This window comes from Falco peregrinus, chromosome Z (assembly GCF_023634155.1).
Source record: "Falco peregrinus isolate bFalPer1 chromosome Z, bFalPer1.pri, whole genome shotgun sequence".
NCBI classification, from domain to species: Eukaryota; Metazoa; Chordata; class Aves; order Falconiformes; family Falconidae; genus Falco; species Falco peregrinus.
In genome coordinates, this window is record NC_073739.1 from 46,008,462 (window position 1) to 46,030,916 (window position 22,455).

Genomic DNA, 22,455 nt, shown 5'->3' on the forward strand with positions numbered 1-22,455 from the left:
GTGTTTTCACAGTTAGCTTGTATTATGTGATTACAAAATAAACTGAACAATGAGAAAGTTAGCTACCCCTTCTTCCCCCCCAGTTATGCAAAAAATGCCTAAACGTATTTATCCTGCATACAGAAGCTGAACAAATTCCTCATTCTTTTCCTTTACGGAAAAGAAGCTGAAAGACACGAGCCTTTCTTCCACACTGAAAGCAGTAAAAAGCATTTAAATTTAATACAGAAAATACCAAACACACATTTATTTATATTCACAATGATGCAACTTAGTCAACACTTAATTAGCTGAGGCACATAGAGTCTGCAAACTCTTTAGTTTACTTACAACTGCTAGTAAAGGTGCATCAGGAATGGTTCTGTAAGCAAGTCATCTGTATCTTGTGCTGTAAACCTCATGATTATTCTCATTGCTGAGATGCCTGGGTTTGGACACAAAGCCTCATAGCAACATGCCTGCCCCAGATCTCTGCACCTACCACCCAGAAGTGAGTGCTACTTTTATTTCAGTCATCAGTACCATTTCCATCCTCTTCTGAAGCAACCAATGAGGAAAGCCTACCAAAACCACCACTGCCTGGCTCATCCTCGCCAACAGTTCTCACCTACCACACTTCTCCTATTCTCTTCAAGAGATGCAAAACTGCATTTGACTGTTTTCTCAGGCTTTCTGGTCAACTGTGTTGTATTGCATGGAGTATTCACAAAGCTAGCATGATTTTGGGTATTTTTTTTTTTCTTATTAACATTTCTTAAGGATGGGATTTTTAAGAAGGCAGCTCAAGTTTCAGTTAACTGAAACCTAACTTTCCAAACTAAATCCTAAAGGGGATTTAGGCATCAGTCATGTGTATTAAATATCAAAACGAATTACTGGAATAAAAATTACCAATAACAGAAGAGCATAAAGATCCTCTTTCTCTTTCATTAACAAAAGGAAGTCTGAGCTCCACTCTGAAGTGCCAGGCACACTGGTGAAGGAGAAAAGTGACAACTGCAATCTTATTCTGAGAAGCAGCAAAGGAGCCTTTTGTCTCACATGCTGCAAAATCTGATACTTCAGTGTTTCAAGCCAAAAGAGTTGTTATTATTGAAGAGGCTGGATTACCCTTTCATCAGAGACAATGCATCTCCAGATGTACACACAATGACAATAAAGGCACTGAAACATTAACTGGAGTAGCCATCCCAGAGCACAAAAATTCTGTCAAGTCCTCCAGCAGTGCTTCTCGCACCTGTTTGTTGTATCAAATTGATTTTCACCGTTTTCCTTTCTGTTCCTTGAGAAACTATTTCTCAAACCTAATCCCCTGCTCTCAGCTTCCCAATGCATTATGAGCACTGTGGAACAGCTTACTTTCACATGTGCTTTTACATTCAACTAGTCATCTTTCAGCAGTGAAAACTCAATCATTTCTGTTCTTTAGAAGTGGTGTTAAAAAGCTGAGTAGAGAAGCTTTTCAACTAATTCAAAGGTAGTATTTATGTCTAGCTGAAACAAATGCTGAAGTATATTTGTGATTAAAAATTTAAAGAAATCTGACCCAGCATTGAGGTTTTTTATGGCTTGGGCCCCTAATATCTTGAACTCAGTTCAAAAGTTTTCAGTTATGGCATCTGTCTATCACACCGACAAAATTAGTACAGAGTGTGTTCATTATAACGTGATACAAAGAGTTAAAAGTTTGTTAATTGCTCAGCTATATCAACTAAGTTATGTAAAACTTAACTTACTTTTACAAAGTCATTTTACCACAATTTTGCCTACTAAGGCCTCTTTAAAGTACTGCTAGCCCTTAAAGAGAAGTGTCATTCATGACAACCGGCATCAAACACACTTGTGTCATATTTCAAGCACATTTTGTTTTGTACAAAGCATTCTGCCTTGCTTGCAATCCTCATTTTGCAAATGGTGAAAGTTTTCCAGGACGGGTGGAGAAGAGACTGCAAAATCACTGTCTTAACCGCTACAAAATAGTAATAATGAAACAAAGCCATAAGGAGATACTTAACACAATGAAAGGATTTACTATAAAGTTTTCCATTACAACAGGAGTAACCATTTCAACACTTCCTTCCCTCTTCCTGTGTTATTTGAAAATCTCTTACTGAAAGAAGGACCTTTTCTATCCTGTAAAGCAGCTACTGGCTTTTCTTTAAAACTAAGAGATGTTGAAAATCTGACTCCAATCACTGACCAGTTTATTTCCAATCTGTGGAAGTCTTCACATAGCACCACACAAATGCAAGTGTAGTAATTGGCTATATGGCCAGTTATACCCTAGAGAGTGTGGTTATTTGGTTGCACAAACACAGATTGGGTCAAATGGGGGGGGGGGGGGGGGGGGGGGGCAGGGGAAGTATCTGTTTGAACTATTTAAATACCGTATTTCCTTGCAAGTTCCCACGCACCTGAATTTTCCCATTTAACACTTTCTTTCTGCACCCAAGGCCTGCCATTTCCCTTTGACCTGTGCCTATGCTGTGTTCCTTTAAAAAAAAGCAAGTGTTGAGATTAAAGGCCCCAGAAGATCATGTGCAACTAAAAACCCCAGAGAGGACTGGGTCCTGTCACCAGAATCTCCTACACCCACAGAAGCAAGAGGTCTCCTAAAGGACCTCATGATCTGGGCATTTCCTCCTGATGGTACAGTCCTAGAGAAGCACACCATCACTTTCACAATTGTACTGTCATATGCAGAGAGACGCAGTATTCTGCTTTGCAGCTTGCTTCAGAGTGATTTTGGTAAATGTCAAGCTCTTCCGCAACATACATCCAATTACCTTATCTAAGAGTTATACAGAACTCGGTCTGCACAAATCTGTTATTTGCCATGCCATTCAGGTAGGCTGCTACCTCAGTACTCCCAGCCTTCTCACCCTTCAGCCTTCATGCAGTATTTTCAAATCCATGATTCACAACAGCTTTTAGTCAGGGCCACACATAAGTATGTGCTTCCAGCTCACCAGCACCCGGGAAGCTTCCAACACACAGATTCTGCTAGAGCAACTGAGATGCTTCAGCCCACTACGTACTACGTTATCACCCATCTGCTGGAAGGATACACTGTTTGCATGTCACTTTCACAAGAGTGATGCTACTCCACACAACCTGTTTATGTACCACTTCCCACAACATTAAGCAAGGAAGTACTTCTCATGCGGATCACATCAGCCAACTCAGCTTAAGCCATCTTAAAAGAAATAAAATAAAATAGGAGTTTATTTCGCACTGCACCTAAGTAAGAACAATGATCACGTGCAACTCTGGCTCTGCCACTATCGCATCTGAGCTGTGTGGAAAGCAAACCACAGCAGGCAGACAGCAATGAGCCACTGAACAAACTGCAACATCTCCGGTCTCCTCACGTATTCCTTCACTGTTTTTAACTTGTGGGACTAGCACACATTCATACAAGCCCACATGGTTCCACACTGGCAGAAACTAGAAACATAAGCACTGTACAACCAAGGGACAACATCCGAACCTCCTCAGATGTGAGTGTGCACTCAGAAGCAAGCAGCATACTTACCTGTTACTCAGTTCGGGGCTGGATTACTGGAAAGGAATGAGATTCTTCCACAAGGTATTTCAAAACACCACCTGACACCACCCAAACATGAGAAATACACCCAGATATTTCACACTTTTCTGCTGTCAAATACCTAGCAGAACAACACATGTCAAATGCACTAGAAAGCTCGTGCACTCTTGCATCTTCTCAAAACTTTGGAAACAAAGTACACTCACTTCCATACAATGCAAAGAAATCAATGTTTCTCTTAAAAAATATTTTGAGAATACATAGTTCACAGGTCTTAAAAATAAAACAAAAGAGAAACTAGGAGAAACCTTACTTCTGTTGCTCTGGGCTATCAAACACCACCAGCTACAGTGCCAACCTAACACCATACTGTTTAATCTCAAGAGTATGTAATTGTCATTAAGGAAAAGACTGAAGAAGGGTAGAGGGAAACCCACACACATCAGAATCAATAAATAAATATTTCCCCATGCAATACAGTGCCACAATGGTTAATGCTGCTTTCCTGGCACAGACATTTATCAGGAATGAGATCAAAGGGCAGTGAGAAACCCAAGAGAAGGGAAAGGGGCAAGAAGACAGTACTAAAAAGCTTGTAAGTAGCTACAGTTACTGAACAGAAAGTGGTGTAAAGCAAAGTCCTGAGTAAATTATGCACACCTCTACAAGCCTCCAAGCTGTTCAACTACAATGGAGATACTAATTTCAGGACAACCTTTTCAAATGCCTTAGAAGTCCTCAGTGCAACAAATCTTAACCTCACCATTAAGACAATTAATGGTTCCCAGTAGACATATGGGGTGCTCACATGCATTCTTATATGGTTCCACATTTTCTTCCGCTGCCTTGTTTTGAAATTACACCTCTTCTCTATGATAACAGGCAGCATGTTTGTAGGAACCTACTTTTCCACCCACTTGCGCAAAAGCTGCAAAGAATGTGTGTGCAGTAAAACACATTAACACAGTTATGTTATAATATCACAACAATGTTTATAATAGCCTGAAAAATCGCAGCTGACTTAAAAAAGCTTAAAAACTCTATAGACATCTTCCATCACATATGCTGTCTTGCTGCATGCCATCACGGAGTCTTCTCCCTAGTCCAGCAGTTTCAGATGAAAGTCAGAAAACAAACAGCAAGAGTCAGGGAGAAACAGATAAAAACATGATAAGAATTACAACACTTTGTTCAAAAGAAGTTACATTGCACCAGATTTTCTGAGTTTCCTGTGTAGCAACTACTAATTTTTACTGAATTTTTTGGCACAGAAAACACAAAATTGCATGATCATGATACACAACCACTGGAAACTACTTGAGCTGAGGACCACATTTCCTAAAACAAGTCTTTGCAAAGTACCACAGATCAAGAGAAAGAAGTGCAAGCATGCATAATGTATACAGTATAAGATGAGGTCTGTAGATACAAGTAATCATCAGCTGGTCTAATGGAATCTTTTGAGTGCACAAGTCTCTCTCTGGGTCAGAAGCAAATTTCAAACCTATACATGAGTAGGAAAAGTTTAATTATATATGTTTAGACGATACGGAAAACAATTTAGTTATTATCTATGGATTAGGAAGGATGGGGGGGGGGGGGGGGGAGGAGGGGAGAGGATGGTGAGAAGATTGCTTCCTGAAGGAAGGAGACAGGTATTTGTAGCCTGTGGAATATGAGTTTGTCTGTGATAACAAGTATGATGCCACAGCACATCATCAAAACCACTCTGCGGTTCATGGCTTACAGCATACAGGAGGCATGAATTTAATTCCTAGCCTCTTCTGAAACAAGGCATTTGGTAGGTCTCATTAAGGATGGGGATGAAAGATCAGAGGCAAAGCAGATTTTGGTACAAGTAAAATGGTTTCCCTCTCCAGTGACAACTGAGCTTTTATCCTTGACCCACGGTTTGCATGAATGAGCTCTGCAGCAGTCACTTGGTTTCACTTACTGTCAGCAAAGCATCTGATGCAGCAGATGAAATACCTAATTTTTCAGAAAGTTCACGTACAAAATGTTGGGATTTTCACAGTTTTTCTGCAGAGATGCATCTTACTGCAGAAACTGCAGGGACATGTTGTTCTTCTCCAATTCCTGGATACTAAACATTACCCTGCAAGCATCAAGTGCTCCTGACTGACCACAAGTCACTTATTTTCAGTCTGCTCTAGTACGTTTGTAACATCACCGAAACAAAGAAACACAAGCCAGAAGCCACAGCATTGAACTGTAGTCTGTGTAGCTAAAATGATGCCTGATACTTCCACTGACTTCAGTTTTTCCCCCCTTTGTTTCTTTTGACACAGTTACTCTTTATAAAACACTTACAAATTGGGGAACTCTATTCTGTTTTTCATTCATCTTTAAAACAATAGCATGTTCTGCCTGAGGAAATTATTCAGAAACCACTTGTTTCTTTGCATAGAAGTGAATCAACCAATGACTTAACCAGAGGATCCATGACAGCACACCAGACATATGGCACGTGTGCTGAAATAGGCAACATGAATGGAATAATTTTTACTGTTTCTCTCATTTTCAGAAAAGAAAGATTTAATAACTTGCATAAGAGACCAAGAGTGGAAACTTGCATTTTAATCACACATCTGCCATTAGCTTGCTGCCTGAGTCACAGCTTATTTGGGCCCCAAGCCTGTAACATAAGAAAAAAAGTGGTCACTAGTCTCACAGGGACATTGTGAGGGTTAGTTTACAGAACACTTTGGTCTCCCTCAGCTCAGCGATGCATTTGAGTACAAGTCTACTTTCAAGCAAATAAATAGCTCAGTTTAAGTCAACATCTTCTGTGTGAAAGTAACAGATTGCAGCATTTATCTTGGAGAATCTGAAGATGATGGTACAGAAGAAGATACAAGTTTTTTAACTACTTCTTATATTGACAGTAAGTAGTGGTATTTACAGATACCTGCAGTCCCCAGAAGAGCAAAAGTCTCATCCAAAACAGCTACAGCTTAGGATTCCACTGCAGAAAAATTTTCTATGTAATGGTAACACACTCCAGAGAAGTGAAGCCCAGTTCTGCCACTACCTTGAATCACTGATGAAACAAGTCCTGGCCTGCAATCCATTCAAGAGGTAGAAGGTGAGATTAGATCCCTGTTTTCTTATGATATCAGAAAAGCTCTCATAAATAGATTATCAGCATATATGACCATACAGAATATAATAAGCAGTGGGGGGAAAAAGAGTCAGACCCCATAATTAGCTTTGGTTAACACATATAAGCATAAAACCACCAAGAAACTCCTGACTGTATTGACAGAATCACTTAATAACCAGTGTCATCTTTAAAGTATATCTAAAACATGAATCATAGCATAACATGCTCTTTTCCATAACAGTATATACATGTATTTCTTCTTCATCCTGATCCTTTGTATTTATCCTGGTTTTCTTTTCAGGTAAAGCTCTGAAGGTCATATAACTTTTTTTCAGTCCAACTCAAATTTCAGTAAATGATATGCCACTCCTTGTTCTGCTTACTTGAAGGATTCTCTCTGTAGTTTTCACTTGTGCATCAGCCACAAAGAAAACAATGCTCCTTGAGAAGCTGAATTGCTGTAGCTGCACAGCTGCATCCTTTTAGAGTTTTCTTGCATTTATATGAGCCAAGTTAAATGAGTCTGCATTAAAAGCATAAAAAAAAAAAAATAAGCTAAGACCTCGAAATTACATCCACTGAGCAACAACTGTGACATCAGCACCTCTTAGCTGTATGAACTCCCAAAGGATTCTTCATTCTGGAAAAGGATGACTAAGACAGAGGGTACATGACACAGGTCCGCACAGTCAGAAGTTGTACTGAGAACTGGAATGACTGTTCATGTCTCTTTCAAGAAAGAATAAAAAAAAAAAGAGGGGGGGGAAAAAGAGGGGGGGGGAAAAAGAGGGGGGGGAAAAAGAGGGGGGGGAAAAAGAGGGGGGGGGAAAAAGAGGGGGGGGAAAAAGAGGGGGGGGGAAAAAGAGGGGGGGGAAAAAGAGGGGGGGGAAAAAGAGGGGGGGGAAAAAGAGGGGGGGGAAAAAGAGGGGGGGGAAAAAGAGGGGGGGGAAAAAGAGGGGGGGGAAAAAGAGGGGGGGGGAAAAAGAGGGGGGGGGAAAAAGAGGGGGGGGGAAAAAGAGGGGGGGGAAAAAGAGGGGGGGGAAAAAGAGGGGGGGGGAAAAAGAGGGGGGGGGAAAAAGAGGGGGGGGAAAAAGAGGGGGGGGAAAAAGAGGGGGGGGAAAAAGAGGGGGGGGAAAAAGAGGGGGGGGAAAAAGAGGGGGGGGAAAAAGAGGGGGGGGAAAAAGAGGGGGGGGAAAAAGAGGGGGGGGAAAAAGAGGGGGGGGAAAAAGAGGGGGGGGGAAAAAGAGGGGGGGGAAAAAGAGGGGGGGGAAAAAGAGGGGGGGGGAAAAAGAGGGGGGGGGAAAAAGAGGGGGGGGGAAAAAGAGGGGGGGGAAAAAGAGGGGGGGGAAAAAGAGGGGGGGGAAAAAGAGGGGGGGGAAAAAGAGGGGGGGGAAAAAGAGGGGGGGGAAAAAGAGGGGGGGGAAAAAGAGGGGGGGGAAAAAGAGGGGGGGGGAAAAAGAGGGGGGGGAAAAAGAGGGGGGGGGAAAAAGAGGGGGGGGAAAAAGAGGGGGGGGAAAAAGAGGGGGGGGAAAAAGAGGGGGGGGAAAAAGAGGGGGGGGGAAAAAGAGGGGGGGGAAAAAGAGGGGGGGGGAAAAAGAGGGGGGGGAAAAAGAGGGGGGGGAAAAAGAGGGGGGGGAAAAAGAGGGGGGGGAAAAAGAGGGGGGGGGAAAAAGAGGGGGGGGAAAAAGAGGGGGGGGGAAAAAAGAGGGGGGGGAAAAAGAGGGGGGGGAAAAAGAGGTTTCTGAACCTGACTCAGTACTGGACGTTACAGACTTCAAGAATTTACACAGGATCAAAGAGCAACAAGGCTGCAGAAGAGATGTCATTAAGAATTGTTGCATAAATAATACTGCCTTGAGTTCTGGAAGTCCTTGAACCATGAACTGTTGGGAGGCTGGAAGCAGTAGTCCAGTAAAGATACTACACAACCATACATCTGTTACTCATCACTGTCAGACACTGGCTAATTGTCTGGATGGACACTCTAACTGATACGATGTGGCTATTCTTCCACTATGCTTTAAGATCTCATTTAATTGTTGTCTTCTGCCTTGACTTTTTGAAAATCGCCTCTGCCTGTAAGGGCCAAATACCTTCCCAGGAGAGCCACTGCAATCATCTGTTGACATTACCAGCACAAATTACACCTTCACCTGACAGCTTAAATTACCATGCCAGACTGACACACAGTAGCTGAAACACAGTTTTCATTTTGCTGTAGGAATCGTGGCCTCGAGGGAAAGGACAGGGCACATATTAGCTAAACCCATGAAAGCACAAAGCCTTAAAAGCAACAGTCTTGTGAAACAAATCTCTACAGCTAACCTAATGCAGGATAACTCAACTGTCTGAATGCCCACATCCTCTGTGGCTCTAAGATATCAACAGATGCCAGGAGCCTGGTGAATAACATACACTGATTTAGCTTACACAACATAAAATACTTGTACAACTTTAGAAAAGAAAAAGCATTTTCCATCATTTCCCTTTTGTAAAAAAAATAAATCACAAACAGCATATTTTGGTTATCTTGTAACAGAAGCAAGTCTTCAAAAAGCAAAACAAAGCCTTCTAATTCACCATTAAGCATTCATTCTGCTGAGCTGGTAGCTGCATTCTTACTTTTGGACTAGTGTGGTAAATTCCTTTCTAGGAAACTCCCAAGAACTTTGCACCCAACAGCCAAGCCCTGCTATATCCTGCCAGGTATAGCCAGTAATTTTGCATGACTGCACTACTTTTTATCTTTTTTTTTTCCCCTTCTTAATCCCATGCCCCAAAAAGAAGAGCTACCAGTACATTCCTTTGTACACTGCCTTTTAACCTACTTCACAACAAAGGAACAGAATCAGCGACAAGTTCTAAAGTATGCATTCTTTAATGTCTTCAGTATTTCCTTTCCATATTGGCAAATACACCACTTTTCTCCCTCACATCTTTCTTCAAGGTATATAGTTTTCTACTCACACTCCATTTCCTTTCTCAGTATTACTATTCCAAGAAAACATTTTTGCGGATTTTTACACCCACATCTACAAACAATTCATTCCTCTTTGTCCTGCCAAAAACATCTCCATTAAATCAGTAGTGAAATCCTTTTTAGTAAAAATAAACTGAAAAGGGATCTAAGCACAATCATGATTAGATTCCAAACAAGGAACTGTAATTTACAGTACAGATTTTAACCACATTTTCATGTATATGTCAGATGATTTTACAGAACTCCCTTGCTAAGGCAAAAAATGAACGTTACAGATACATTGTACAATAGGAGCACAGTCCGAAGTGTATTTTAATATACAGAAAGTGAGATTTACCAGATTATAATCTCCCCCCTAATTTGTGTCTGAAGTTTTTAAATCATTGGTGCAAGCAAGCATGCAGAAGGTGAAGAGCAGAGTCCCTGCAAGCACTGTGGGGCAAGCTTCCTTGCAGAGACGCATAATGTGGCCCATCAGCCAAGGAGCTCTTCTAGCTGCAGGGCAGCGGTAGCAGGGGTACCTCTACAGCTGCGGAGACTGTAGCGTCAGCTCCCAGCAAACACTGGGGAACAGGTTCCCCCTCCTCCCCCACTCCCCCCCATCTCCAGTTCAAGGCAGAACAAAGAGGAGGTGGAGCTCTGATCCCAGCAGAGAGGGTGGTCAGTGCCTTCCCAAGGGTAAAGAAGCAAAAGGCTACTTCATACTCAACAGGTAAGATATACGCAACTGAATCACTGCATAACATCCTTGATATTTCTAATATTCATCTTTCTTTCCTCAAGTGGAAGAAAGTAAGTCCTGCAGAATACTGCTCATTTTCTATGAAGACAACTTCTACATTAAGAAGCTGAATTGACTGATTTCAAACCGCACAAAAATAGTATGCTAACAGTTTTTTCAAGATTTTTCTGCAACGTGGTGGACACATGGTAAAGGAAGTTAATCACTGTACTTGGTATTGAAAGGAAATTGATAACTTATCTGTAAATCCAGAATATGCAAGGTACACAGGCATCTATTTCCATCTTCGATAAGAATGTTGTTTTGACGTATTTAAATCAGACTGAAAAGCATGTGTCCCACTGCACCCTATCATTCACTACTCAAGGAAACAAAAGCTCCTAACCTCCTTTCAAATACCAGCTATTTAGATATGTATCAACTGAGTTTTAAATAAAAAATTTTAAAAATTAAGCTGTAAAATAAGTGATAAAGTCCCAGTTTGTTCTTCAGGCTCCGAGAGTTCCTAGATCTCCTTGTGCTGTACCTATTTGTAAATTCACACTGTAAGTGGAAACACCACCTTTTTATCCCCTTAGCCCATCCCCTGGTTTGTCAACTTGGAAGAAAAGTGAACTGTGCCACCAAATGGTAACTTCTTCCAGTCATGGGACCAGTTACAGCTGGGAAACCTTTAGTGGATTTTACAGGGCCTGCTGGAAACAACAGGTTTTCCACACAGGGGTCACCATCCTCTACTGCTTAGTGTCTCCACCAGTTAGCAACACATCTGATGAACAGGTTAAAAGCTTCCACCCAACCTTCACCACCACTTTCCCCAGAAAATACTGTGGCGGCTAAAGTGTTAACGTTCATGATTAAAAAAACCAAGGGTCCAACACGGAAAAAAACATCTATCCATGTCTCAAAACAGATGCATGCCACAAATACTGTTCAGATCAGGTGCTAAATTTCAGAAGACAGTTCTGATCTCACTTTAGCAAGGACCTCACAGCACCAGTCTCCAACCTTCATCCCCCCTTTCTTTTTTCTGCCCGAATCCCTTGAATTCCTTTGTAGCTGGGGGCATTACCTGTGATTTACACAGAACCGTTAATTCTTCTGGACACTTTGCTCAGGGGCAGCCCCCAGCACACACTCTGCTGGATGCTCAATAGCAGGGAGAGGGCACAAGGCCCAACAAACTTGATCTGGCAGATTGCACACCCGCGCAGGCGGCACGCAGGACCCGTGCAGACAAAGACATCCGAGAGCCAGACTCCTAAGAACAAAGATGAACCTCCCCTCCTCCCCACTGCTACCCGTGGGCCATTTCACATCAGTAATGTCGATGAACTGTTGGAAAGCTTCTGCTGTGATTCATCAGAACTTGACTGATGCCACCACCCACAGATCTGAAGTACTGCTTTATCTTCCTTAGTGCATTCCCTTTGTCAAGCCCCAGGCACTATCTTGTTTTTATAACTATTCAGGAATATAGAATCTCTTCCCTTTTAAGGAACCCATGCCACTAGTTCACATTTAAAATATAAACAAGGGTAGTATCTTCTTCAGCACACACACCTCCCTAAGCTGTAACGTAGCACAACTGTTGGCCATTCATCACCGTACACCCTCCTCTATGAGAAGGGCTGAGCCGCACAGCTCCCACCCTGTTTCCTCCATGCCTTCGGGCAAGTAAAGCAGGCACAGTACAAGCAGACCATAATAACCCAGGCACTCCGGGATGCTTGTCAAGGCAGGTCCCAGCGGAGTTACGGCCGTGGAAATGGCCCGAGCACAGCCCGGCTTCCCAGCGCCATTTCGGGGCGCTCACAAAGGCGATGGAGCGCGGCCAACGCGCCCCACGGCACCTGCCGCCAGGCCCCGCGGAGCGGCGCGGACCCCGCACCTTGCCGGCGGGGGCGCACGGCCCCGGGTGGGGCAGACGGCTCCTCCGGGCAGCCGCGGCTGGGCCCGTCGCCGGCCCTCCCCGACGGGCTGCCGGCTACCGCCGCTCCCTCCCCTCCCCTCCCTTCCCTTCCCTTCCCTTCCCCTCCCCTCTCCTCCCTTCCCCTCCCCCCCCCCACCTTCCCCCTTCCGTCGGCCCCGGGAACAAAAGAGGCCGGTACCGCAGCGGCCGGCCGGGCAGCCGCAGCAGGCCGGCCCGCGCCCCGGCGGCTCGCCCACACTGGCAGCCGGTCCCGCCCCGCCGCGGCGCCCGCCGCTCCCCGGCCCCGACGCCGGCCCCGGCCGGGCGCGCACTCACCTGGGCCCGGCGCGGCGGCGCGCTCAGGGCGGCGGCATGGCGCTCCCCGCCCCGGACACGGCGGGAGGCCGCCCGGCTGCTCGCCACCTCCCGCCGCTCCCCGCCCCGGCTGCCGCCCTTACGCAATTGGCAGCGGCCGCAACCCCCCCGGGGCGACGATCCCCGGCCCCGAAAGGAGTCGCCTGCGCCCCGCGCCGCGGCCCCGCCTCCCGCCGCTCCCGCCCCGCGCCGGGGGAGGAGCGAGGCCGCCCCGCTCCGCGCTCCGCCTGGCGCCGCGCAGCCCGGCCCGGCACGGCCGTGGGGGTGCTGGGGCGGCTCCGGCCCGGGGGGCGGCGGCGGCCCCGGGCCTCACACCGGTGGCAGCCGGGGCTGGGGGCCGGGAGGAGGCACGGAGTCGCGTTGCGCGCCTGCCCTGGCCCACGGCTGTCCCGCGGGCGGCGTGGAAATAACTAAATTACAGCTAAAGTGCCGAGCGCAATGTTGGATGCCCGTGTCCGACAAAACAAAACAAAACAAAAAATGAAGAAAATGCCGCAATACGAGCGCACAGGTGCTGCCAATGCAGAAGGGGCGCGCTGTGGGGGAGCAGGGACAGGGGCGCGGGGCGCTGCCGCCGGGGAGCGACACGGCGCGAGCGTGAGAGGCGACACGAGTGAAAGACAGAAAGGTACCTTGCGGCTGCCGTCACGTGCAGGCTTGCCGGGCTGAAAGGGAATAAAGTCACTGACAAAAGCCGTAGCCCGGGCAGTCTCCGACCTGGGAAAAGAGCTGGCTGGAAAATCAGATTCTGCTTTCTGGAAATTATTATTTTTTTTTTAAGTCTGATTTGGAGTAAAATCAAACTAAGCCAAAAAATGTTCTGAATTTCAAGGAACTACTGCCGGCAGCTGTTGCACAGCAAAGATCAATCTGGTTTAGAAACTCAGAGGCACTGTGAAACTCTAGGACTTACCTTGCTGGGGACCCGGAGCTCCAGGGCACCTCAGCCTCCCAGGCTGTCTGTCAGCTTTGATGTAGATCTGACATCGGGCTACTTTTAAGTTTGGGACCTCCCACCGTTTCCAGTGCGTCGAGGTTGGGCCAAAGTAATTACAAATTTAAAAAAAATAAATAAAATAAATAAATAAATTTTAAAAAAAAAGCAAAAAAAAAGCACCCTGATCAGATTCGAGAAGCATTCAATGACATGGTTCGGGAAATACAGCCAATGTTTTCCAACATTATTATTTCCTTGGGAAAATTCCAGACTGGAAATGAAGTGATAACTCATTTAAATTCCTATAGACACTGCCCCGCGGAACTTTAGTTTTAGTTCCAGCGATTTCTTCTTTGTTTACCAGTCAGCATAGTCTGTTTGCTTACAGCGTATGGAGACACCTAGTGACTAAGTAATAAACTGCAAATCAACTTCGATTGGTCTGAAATCTTGGCGGTCATGCGCTGGGATCCTTCGCTCGCCGTGTTTCAGGAGGATTGCAGCATTCAGGGCAGCACAGCTGCAAACCGCTGCACCGCTGAGCAGCACTTGCTGTGTGCCGGGACAGTGATGGAACGAGCAGCTGCACTAGTTCAAGCGGTGGCAGTGGCTGCAGCTCCACGGCACAGCTTGAGCTTCAGGTCAGGCTTTCTGGACTGAGATTTAGAGTGATACTTTTACTCAAAACAGAGAATTGTCTGCATAAACACCAAAAGGCTTGAGACAGTTTCTGACTTGCCCTTCTCACTAAACCACAGGGAAGGAAGCCCTTAGGTGTATGAATAAGGCAGTTTGATCTTCACTTTGATCATGTCTCCCTGATTTTATGCCTTCTTCTTCAGCTTGATTTTTTTTTTTTAAATCCCCAGGAGTGCAATCCTTCTAACACGTGTGATTGTAAATCTGCCTCATTTCAACATATGCACATGCAAACTGAATATTTAACATTTGCCAACGACTTCGGCAAAAATGAAATTGAAAGTAGCTTGCCTTTGTTTAATGTGAAATTCAAACATTTCCATCGAATAAAAATGCCCAGTTCAAAAACAACCCAAACCCAAAACCAAATAAAAAGCCAGCATGGCACTGGACATCCATTTTACACACGTAATATTATGTTAGTCCATGAAATGCACATGTCCAATTATTAATTCATTGTCTATTTGGATGGGTAAATTGTGTTAGTCTACAGTGAAAATCTAGCAAATATGTAGTAGGTGTCCTGTTTTTACTGCATGCACTGTATTTAATATGTCTGAACTTCCAAAAGTTGTTTTTTTAATATCAAACACTCAATTATCCTTCATTGTATAATCCTGTACAAAAAATAATGCTGAATTATTACTCAGGAATGCTAATTGTAACAAAATGTTCATGTAATTTAATTTGTGAAGATCCCTGTATTCCATAAAATATTTGGGGTCAAGCCTTTCCTCTCCTTTGAGAGATTATTTTTACTTCATGCAGTACTTCCACAAAAAATATCTGTAAAGGTGATTTTGCCAGATGGATATGTTTTCTGATCTCATTAAATAGGAGAACTAAATTCTTCAAATACGTTACTCTTCAAATACTTCTGTTTTTCAGTAATGCAAAGCACTGCTTATGTACTGGAAAGACAGAGTCCAGGAGCAGAAAGTATTTACTTTTTATATACTTGTATGCAGAATTGAGAAACACAGACTGCTGATCAACATTCTCAGTCGTAAGCCTGCAAAGAGCACATTTCAGTGATACCTGGGTAGATGTTTGCTAGTACTACTATATGGGAGCATAAAGTTGAAACACTTCTACATCAAGTATTTTGAAGCTAAATATATTGTATTATATATGTATGCATGTGTGTGCGTGTGTATGTGTGTGCACCTGTGTATTTTAGTGTCCTGGTTTCAGCTGGGACAGAGTTCAATTTTCTTCTTAGTGGTTGGTGCTGTGCTGTGTTTTGGATCTCATGTGAGAACCATGTTGATGGCACAGGGATGTTTTTGGTTGTTGCTGGGTAATGTTTCTACCGAGTCACGGACTTCCCAGTTTCTTGGGCCCTGCCAGTGAGCAGGCTGGAGTGGCACAAGAAATTGGGAGGCAACACAGCCAGAACAGCTGACCCGAACTGGCCAGAGGGATATTCCATACGACGGGAGAGCATGCTGAGTACGTGTAAGCTGGGGGAAGAAGAAGGAGGCGTTTGTCTTCCCAAGTAACTGTTTCATGTGATGGAGCCTGCAGTCCTGGAGATGGCTGAGCACCTGCCTGCTGGTGGGAAGTGGTGAATGAATTCTTTGCTTTGCTTTGCTTGCGTACATGGCTTTTACTTACCCTATTAAACTGTCTTTAACTCAAGCCACGAGTTTTCTCACATTTCTCTTCCAATCCTCTCCTCCATGCCAGTGTGTGTGTCTGTGTGCGTGCGTGCGTGCGTGCGTGTGTGTGTGTGTGTGCATGTGCGCGTGTGCGTGTGCGTGTGTGTGTGTGTGAGCGGCTATGTGGGGCTCAGTCGCTGGCTGGAGTTAAACCATGACATTTAGACAACATGCACAACACAGACTTTTTAGTCTTAGGCAAATCACAAATGCCTATCAGCTGTAAAAACACTGAATCTCTTATAGAATGGAATTATCACCCAACAACTATAATTTTGTAGTGTGATGGATAAATTTGAATAAAACAATCCCTAAACCCTGTAACCATGTGCAAGATTGGACTTCAAGATTACCTGAGTATTTGCGTTGTCTGTATCAAGTTCAAATGACACACTAGAGAATTACATTTCCATCTGGTATGGTTTCTTTTATCACAATGCTTTGGGTTTCGGTAGAAAAAACCTTGGCCAAGTGTATAACCCAAAGCTTTAAAATAGCAAAAGATAGACTTGAAAGTGGTCATTGATGCAGTCATTACGGTCTGGTGATTTCAAAGTAAGCGAGAAGGAAGCCAACTTTGTCCTGAACAAAAAGAGGTACTAGGAGATGGAGGGGGTGAGCAACATTGACATGTATATCCAGTTACTACTTAAAATTAAGTTCTATTCTCTGAATTTCCATCCAGATCCTTGTGATTTAGAAAATCTTACTGTTGGTCAAATGAGGTAAGAGAGCAATCATACATATTTCTTTCCTTATTTCAGCCGTTCTGGCATATGTCCCAGGTACTCGGTGGTAATACCTTTTCCATATAGTAGCTGTGTTTAAAATTATCATACTAAACACATGGATTTTTAATTATCTTTCTGGGAGTCTAATGCATTGAGTAACAAAAAAAAGTTAAATTCCTGAAGTAATACAAAGGCTGCCTAGGCTGAGGGGAGGTTTGCTTTTGGTAACAGCACGTAATGTGCTTCAACCAAAGTTAACAGCAGTTAACAAAATATAGCAACAGTTTAAAGGAGAAGGCAAGAGTTTAAAATGCATCCTGAGGGAATGCAGAAATAATTTGTAAGCAAGTTTTAGCAGAGAACAGTTTCGGTGTACTGTTTTCCCTTGCCCATTGAACGATCATGTCATTTTTCTTTATGTGTGTCAAAACAAACCCATATACACTTGATTTTGTTATTGCAGGTCTATAAAAAAGTGTGAAGAAAATAATTAGAGAATTCATCTTAAAAAAAGCACAACTGTGTTGTCTGGCAAATGCATTGATACAGGAGTTCGGAAGTCTGGGTTCAGTCCTTACCTGTTGTATACAAATAGTCTTTTAAATTAGTGACAATGACTGTCCCCTACAGCAGCGATTGCTGACAGGAGACATGTGGCCTCAACACTCCAGTATCTGCTCTGACTGCTTCAAGGATTTCACCAACTTCCCTCAAGCTTCCCCTAATGACCCCTTACTGAGTTCTGCCTAAGTCCTACATTTATTTTCACCCTTCACTTTGTTACCAAAAATTTTACAGTGGAGAAACATGTCAGAATTTCAAGATTCTGGGTCATATAAAAATGAGATACTCTTGAAACTCAACAACAGAAATAAATTTATTTGTGTGTGTCTTTTAGATTTTCTTCTTTGTAATCAGACACTGACAGTGAATCAGCAAAATAATTTCAATATTCCTCTTAATGAAGCGAGTATAGAGTGCACTAAAGGTTGTAACTGGGTTTTTAAAAGGGTAGTTGAAAATAAACATGAAGAGCAAGTATCATGGGATAACTGAGGAACAGGATATACATAGATGGAAAACATGAAGGGGAGCAGAAAACAGATAAAAAGAAAAAGAAAAAAATAAAATAAAACAAACCACAATGCAAATATGGGTACAAGGAAGCTGTATTTTGCCTTTTATACTTCTCCTAAAGTGCAGTTTGATGAAAGACAAAATGTAACAAATTCATACTGCATTAATTTTTAATATAATCTGAATAAAAGTCACAATTCCCTACCAAAAAAATCCATCCACTCACATAAAGAAACACAAATAATATTTTCTCATTCTGTTTACATTTTAGTTCAATGTTATTTAAAACGTGATTGTGATTGTCTTCTGTATTTAAACACTTTTTCCTTGGAAGGCCTTCCCTTGAAAGGTATCAACCTTCCAAGTCACTTCTATATTTATTTTAATTTGCATTGGGTTTACATTTATGACAATTTTACTAGCAAACTGTAATAGTAAATTTGCCTTGCATTTAAGGGAAATATTGATGGAAACTGATTGCTAAATGAGCTACTAGAAATATAACCGTAACGACTATTGGTTCTACCTGCTTGTTTAGTCAAGAAACATAAAAAACACCTAACCATATAAATTGTTAGGCTAGTCAGTCCCATGAGAGTTGGGTTTGCAGCGATATACTCATAAGTTAAAAGCCACAGTCTACAGACTTTACATATCTGTGAGAAATTTTTGATATACAACAGATATGAGACATTCCACAATCCATAAAGCAGACTGAAAATTGTTAAATATATCATTTCCTACAAATTGCTTGCCAGTCTTTAGTTGAGACTATTTGGAATACTATGACCATTTGTCCTTCATCTCATGTGCTTGGTGTAATCACTTTTAAATTATGCACATAATATTTCTATGCAATAAATTTATGTCCTGAAGCTTTTGCTCTTTACTTTTATCTTAACAGAGAATGGTTCTGGTTAAGACTCTGAAATGTACAAGAAAAGCAGAGATAAACCCACAGATTTCTGATCTGCATTCATATTAGAAGATCTATACAAGTAAACCAGATACATGACAAAATTGTGTCATTTTAATCTTGCAGAAAGATAGAGAGTCTTACTTCCACTGTAGAGAAATGCATTTTAAAGTGCTCTTTTTTGGTTGTTTATTACATAATGATTAAAGAGACAATATAAATATTTCCACGAGTAGAAATGCTCAGGAATATTACATAATGAAAAAGCATCAATAAATACATCTGGAAAAAGAACAAAGCTATAATGCTTCTAAATTGTTGCCAAAAGCAGATGGGGAACATGCTGAAAGCCTGTATTTGCTGGTAACTCACTAACCTCTGAGAAGAAACACACAGGTAGGAATAAATTTTGTGTCCTTGAGAAGGTAAGAGATAAGTTGCAACCTTAGAACTCTAAGGTAAGGTTCATTTCTGTGGCATTACATCCAAGTTTGAAAAAGAACTTTCCATCAAGCACTGCAACACACATTTCTTGCACAAGATGATTTGCTAATGCAAATCTCTGTATAAAGCTTTGGGCTCTCAACTCTGACATACAGTCAGACCAAAGCCTCTAAAATTATGCTCTTATAAAAACTTCTCTAAAACTCAGTGAAAATACATTTGACACAATTTTAAATAATATTGTAGAATAAGGTAGTAATTTTGCTCACCTTTTTTTGTACCAAAGCAGTCATATGCATATGTTAAACTGAAGGGGGTTGTTTCCAGTAAATTTTCAGTTTTCTGTCAGCACAGTGTGTCACCAAATGGCTGACTGAACCTTTTTCCTTTTGGGGAAGAACAAATACAAAGGCTAATCACTGTTACAGGAAAAGTTATCTGTTGGGTTCCCTGCATAGGATATCATCCTGACCTTTCGTTTTTCACAAAAAAGAAAAAACAGGAATTGAAGTGTCTCATATGAGTGACAGCCAAATGTGAAAAGAAGTCTTTGTTTGCCTATCAGAAATTAATCCTTTGATTCTCAGAGTACATTTGCAGTGCTGCAGAACATGTATCACCTTAAACAACTGGAAGTTCAGGCTGAGATATTCAATAATCCTAAAACACCACTTTTTTAAAGTCAGGTCCTAAAACAGGAGCTTGAGGTAAAAGCACAATGACCATTACTGGCTTTGCAGATCCATTTCTTTAAAAAAATGTAAAGTGATCTTAAAATAGAACTCCCTACCAGAGCAGAGGTTCATATAGCAAATTAGCCTGTTTCCAACGGTAGCTGATGGCAAGAGATTACAAAAGCATAAAAAGAAATGTTAAGTAAACATACATTAACACTTGGTGGACTATTTCCCTGTCATCCAATGATTTGCAAGCTCTGTGTCACTGTTGATATACTTATTTTCACCAGCTTCTGTTGAAATAATCTCTTGCATTCTGAACTCACCTAAATTCCTAGCATGCATGATATTCTGTGACAAGGAGTTCTGCAGCAAAACTGCTTCTTTTAAGAAGAAATACCTCTTTCTGTTGGGTTTGGAGCTTCCACTTACTCATTTCATATGATACTCCATTGTTCTTCTGTTAAGAGAAACAGTCATTCCTTATTCACCTTCTCCATGCCACTCCATCACATTCTCCCATACTCATCTCTTTTCCAACCTAAACATATTAACATAATATATTTATTTGTCCCTTACAAGGAAGCTGTTTCATATCTCACCATCCTTATTGCTCTTTTGCCAATTTTGCTGCACTTTTTTTTTAAAGGTTACAGAACCAGAATTGCAGCAGGCTCCAGAATATGAGCAACTTGGGTTAAAAAAACTGCTTTCTTTTCATTCTCTTCTTTCTCCAAATCATCTCTAAAGTCTTCTCGCTTTGTTGGTTACCACTGAATATTGAGCTGGTTTGCTTAATAGTATTTGTTGTAATGCCAAGACCTTATTTCTGAACAGTAACTGTTTAGACCCTGTAATTGTGTGCATAAACTTTACTTAAGATTCCTTAACAGCTTCTAAGTACCATATGGTACTACAATCAGATTGGTACGTTAAGAAGGAACTGCCCTTCAGATTAATTCCATGTTCCTATTCTTTGTCAGTTACAAAATAGGAACAATGCAAAAATGATGAAACTTTGCAACACACCATCTCTTTTAAGAAAATAGAACACCATTTCCCTGTTGTCTCCTCAAACATTGTTATTTGATTTTAGATAACTACTGAGGGAGAAAATACCTAATAAAGCATATAACATGCTTGGCAAGACAGTGTTCTCAGTGCAAGTTTGCCATTCTTCATACACTTAAGGTTAGATACCACTAGATCAGGAAAGTTCTTCTCTGCTGACCCCTTAGTTTTCCTTCAAGTCCTCTTGCTACCAACCTATTGTTTCTCTCTTGCTTTTTAGTTCCACTCCCTTCCCCTATTGCCTATTTTACTGCAGTAGAAACACATTTACAAAGCAAGCCAGATGTACAAGTTGGACGGACACCAACATTTGATAGTCAGGTCTTACCTCCACAAAATTCCATGGAGCAAGAGAAAAAAAAAAAAAAAACCAAACACAAAACACAAAAGACTACAGCTGGGAACATACTTCATTTTTGTACATAATGCGTCCAAAATTCAGTCAGAAAGGATTTCTAAGACAATGATTGCTCAACTGAAACTTCAGGCTGAGCATACAGATAGCATAATGTCTGTCAAAGTAATTTTCTCCATGTCTGAATTAGGCAGAGCACAGACTTCATGGAGATGGAAAACAGCTGTAACTGAAGTCAAGCCCTGGGAAGAATGATGCTACAATTGGGGTTCTACAAAAAACCCCACACAACCAAACCTTTAGAAAATCAGAGGTAATGACTGCGCAGGAACTAACATTGAACAGAAAAAGGTCCTGCTGGCTTTGTGTTTACATTTACATTTACATTTACATTTACAGCCTGTCTACAAGGCTCGTTTGGCCAACTTTTTCCACTAAGCGTGGTGTTTCCTTCCATACATGACATTGTTTACAGGCATAAGGAATCACCAATGGTGCAGAGCTGCTACAATAATTAGAACTTTCCATGGGTTCAGACTAAAATTCAGGCGAGGCCTAAGTAATAAAGCAGTTTCTTATTGGCCTTTGCTGCTGGGATGAGCTTCATGCAGGCTTTGGACTAAATCTCCACCTGTACATGAACCAGATTCACACTCTAATCCCGGGGAATTAAGAACAAAGGAGTTGAGTTGAGTAAATATATATTAACTGTGTATGATGTGAGCTACTTATACTTTCAGAAAAGGAGGTGCTCATGAGCAGGACTGATCAGAACAAGAACCTGTCTGAGACTGGGAAAATTTGTGTCCTTCCCTTGAAACACTCAGCAATTGGAATGTGAAACCTTAGATGTTCACAGTCCTGCTAACCAAAAAGGCAAAGAAGTGGGATGCTGTTGTTTCCCACAGCTATGCATGATTTTAGGTCAAATCTCTTGCTATGCATGAAGGATCATTTATTAGAGATTATCAGGATGTTTGTTATTTTACTTCATTTCAATTATCTAATGTCTAACACTTTTGACATGACTGTTTCAATGCATACACCTTTCAGGAGATGAAAACCAAATTCTACATGTCTACTATTGTATTGAGTTTGTGTAGTGAGGTTTTGGTAGCAGGGGGGCTACAGGAGTGGCTTCTGTGTGAAGATGCCAGAAACTTCCCCCATATCTGACACAGCCAGTGCCAGCCAGCTCCAAGACAGA

The 22,455-nt window shown here is 42.3% G+C and overlaps 1 protein-coding gene across 3 annotated transcripts in view; it reads right to left on the reverse strand.

The window, feature by feature from the left end:
* Positions 1-19,549, reverse strand: part of CEMIP2 (cell migration inducing hyaluronidase 2) — a 57,567-nt gene extending 38,018 nt beyond the window's left edge. The window contains exon 1 of one of the 3 annotated variants that reach the window (XM_005240666.4): positions 19,415-19,549. The gene's annotated coding sequence lies outside the window, so the exon portion shown is untranslated. Of the gene's footprint in view, positions 1-12,641; positions 12,798-13,593; positions 13,746-19,414 lie in introns of those variants that run through there. The other 2 variants (XM_027791298.2, XM_055790741.1) reach the window with 2 other exon arrangements.
* Positions 19,550-22,455: the final 2,906 nt, after the last annotated feature.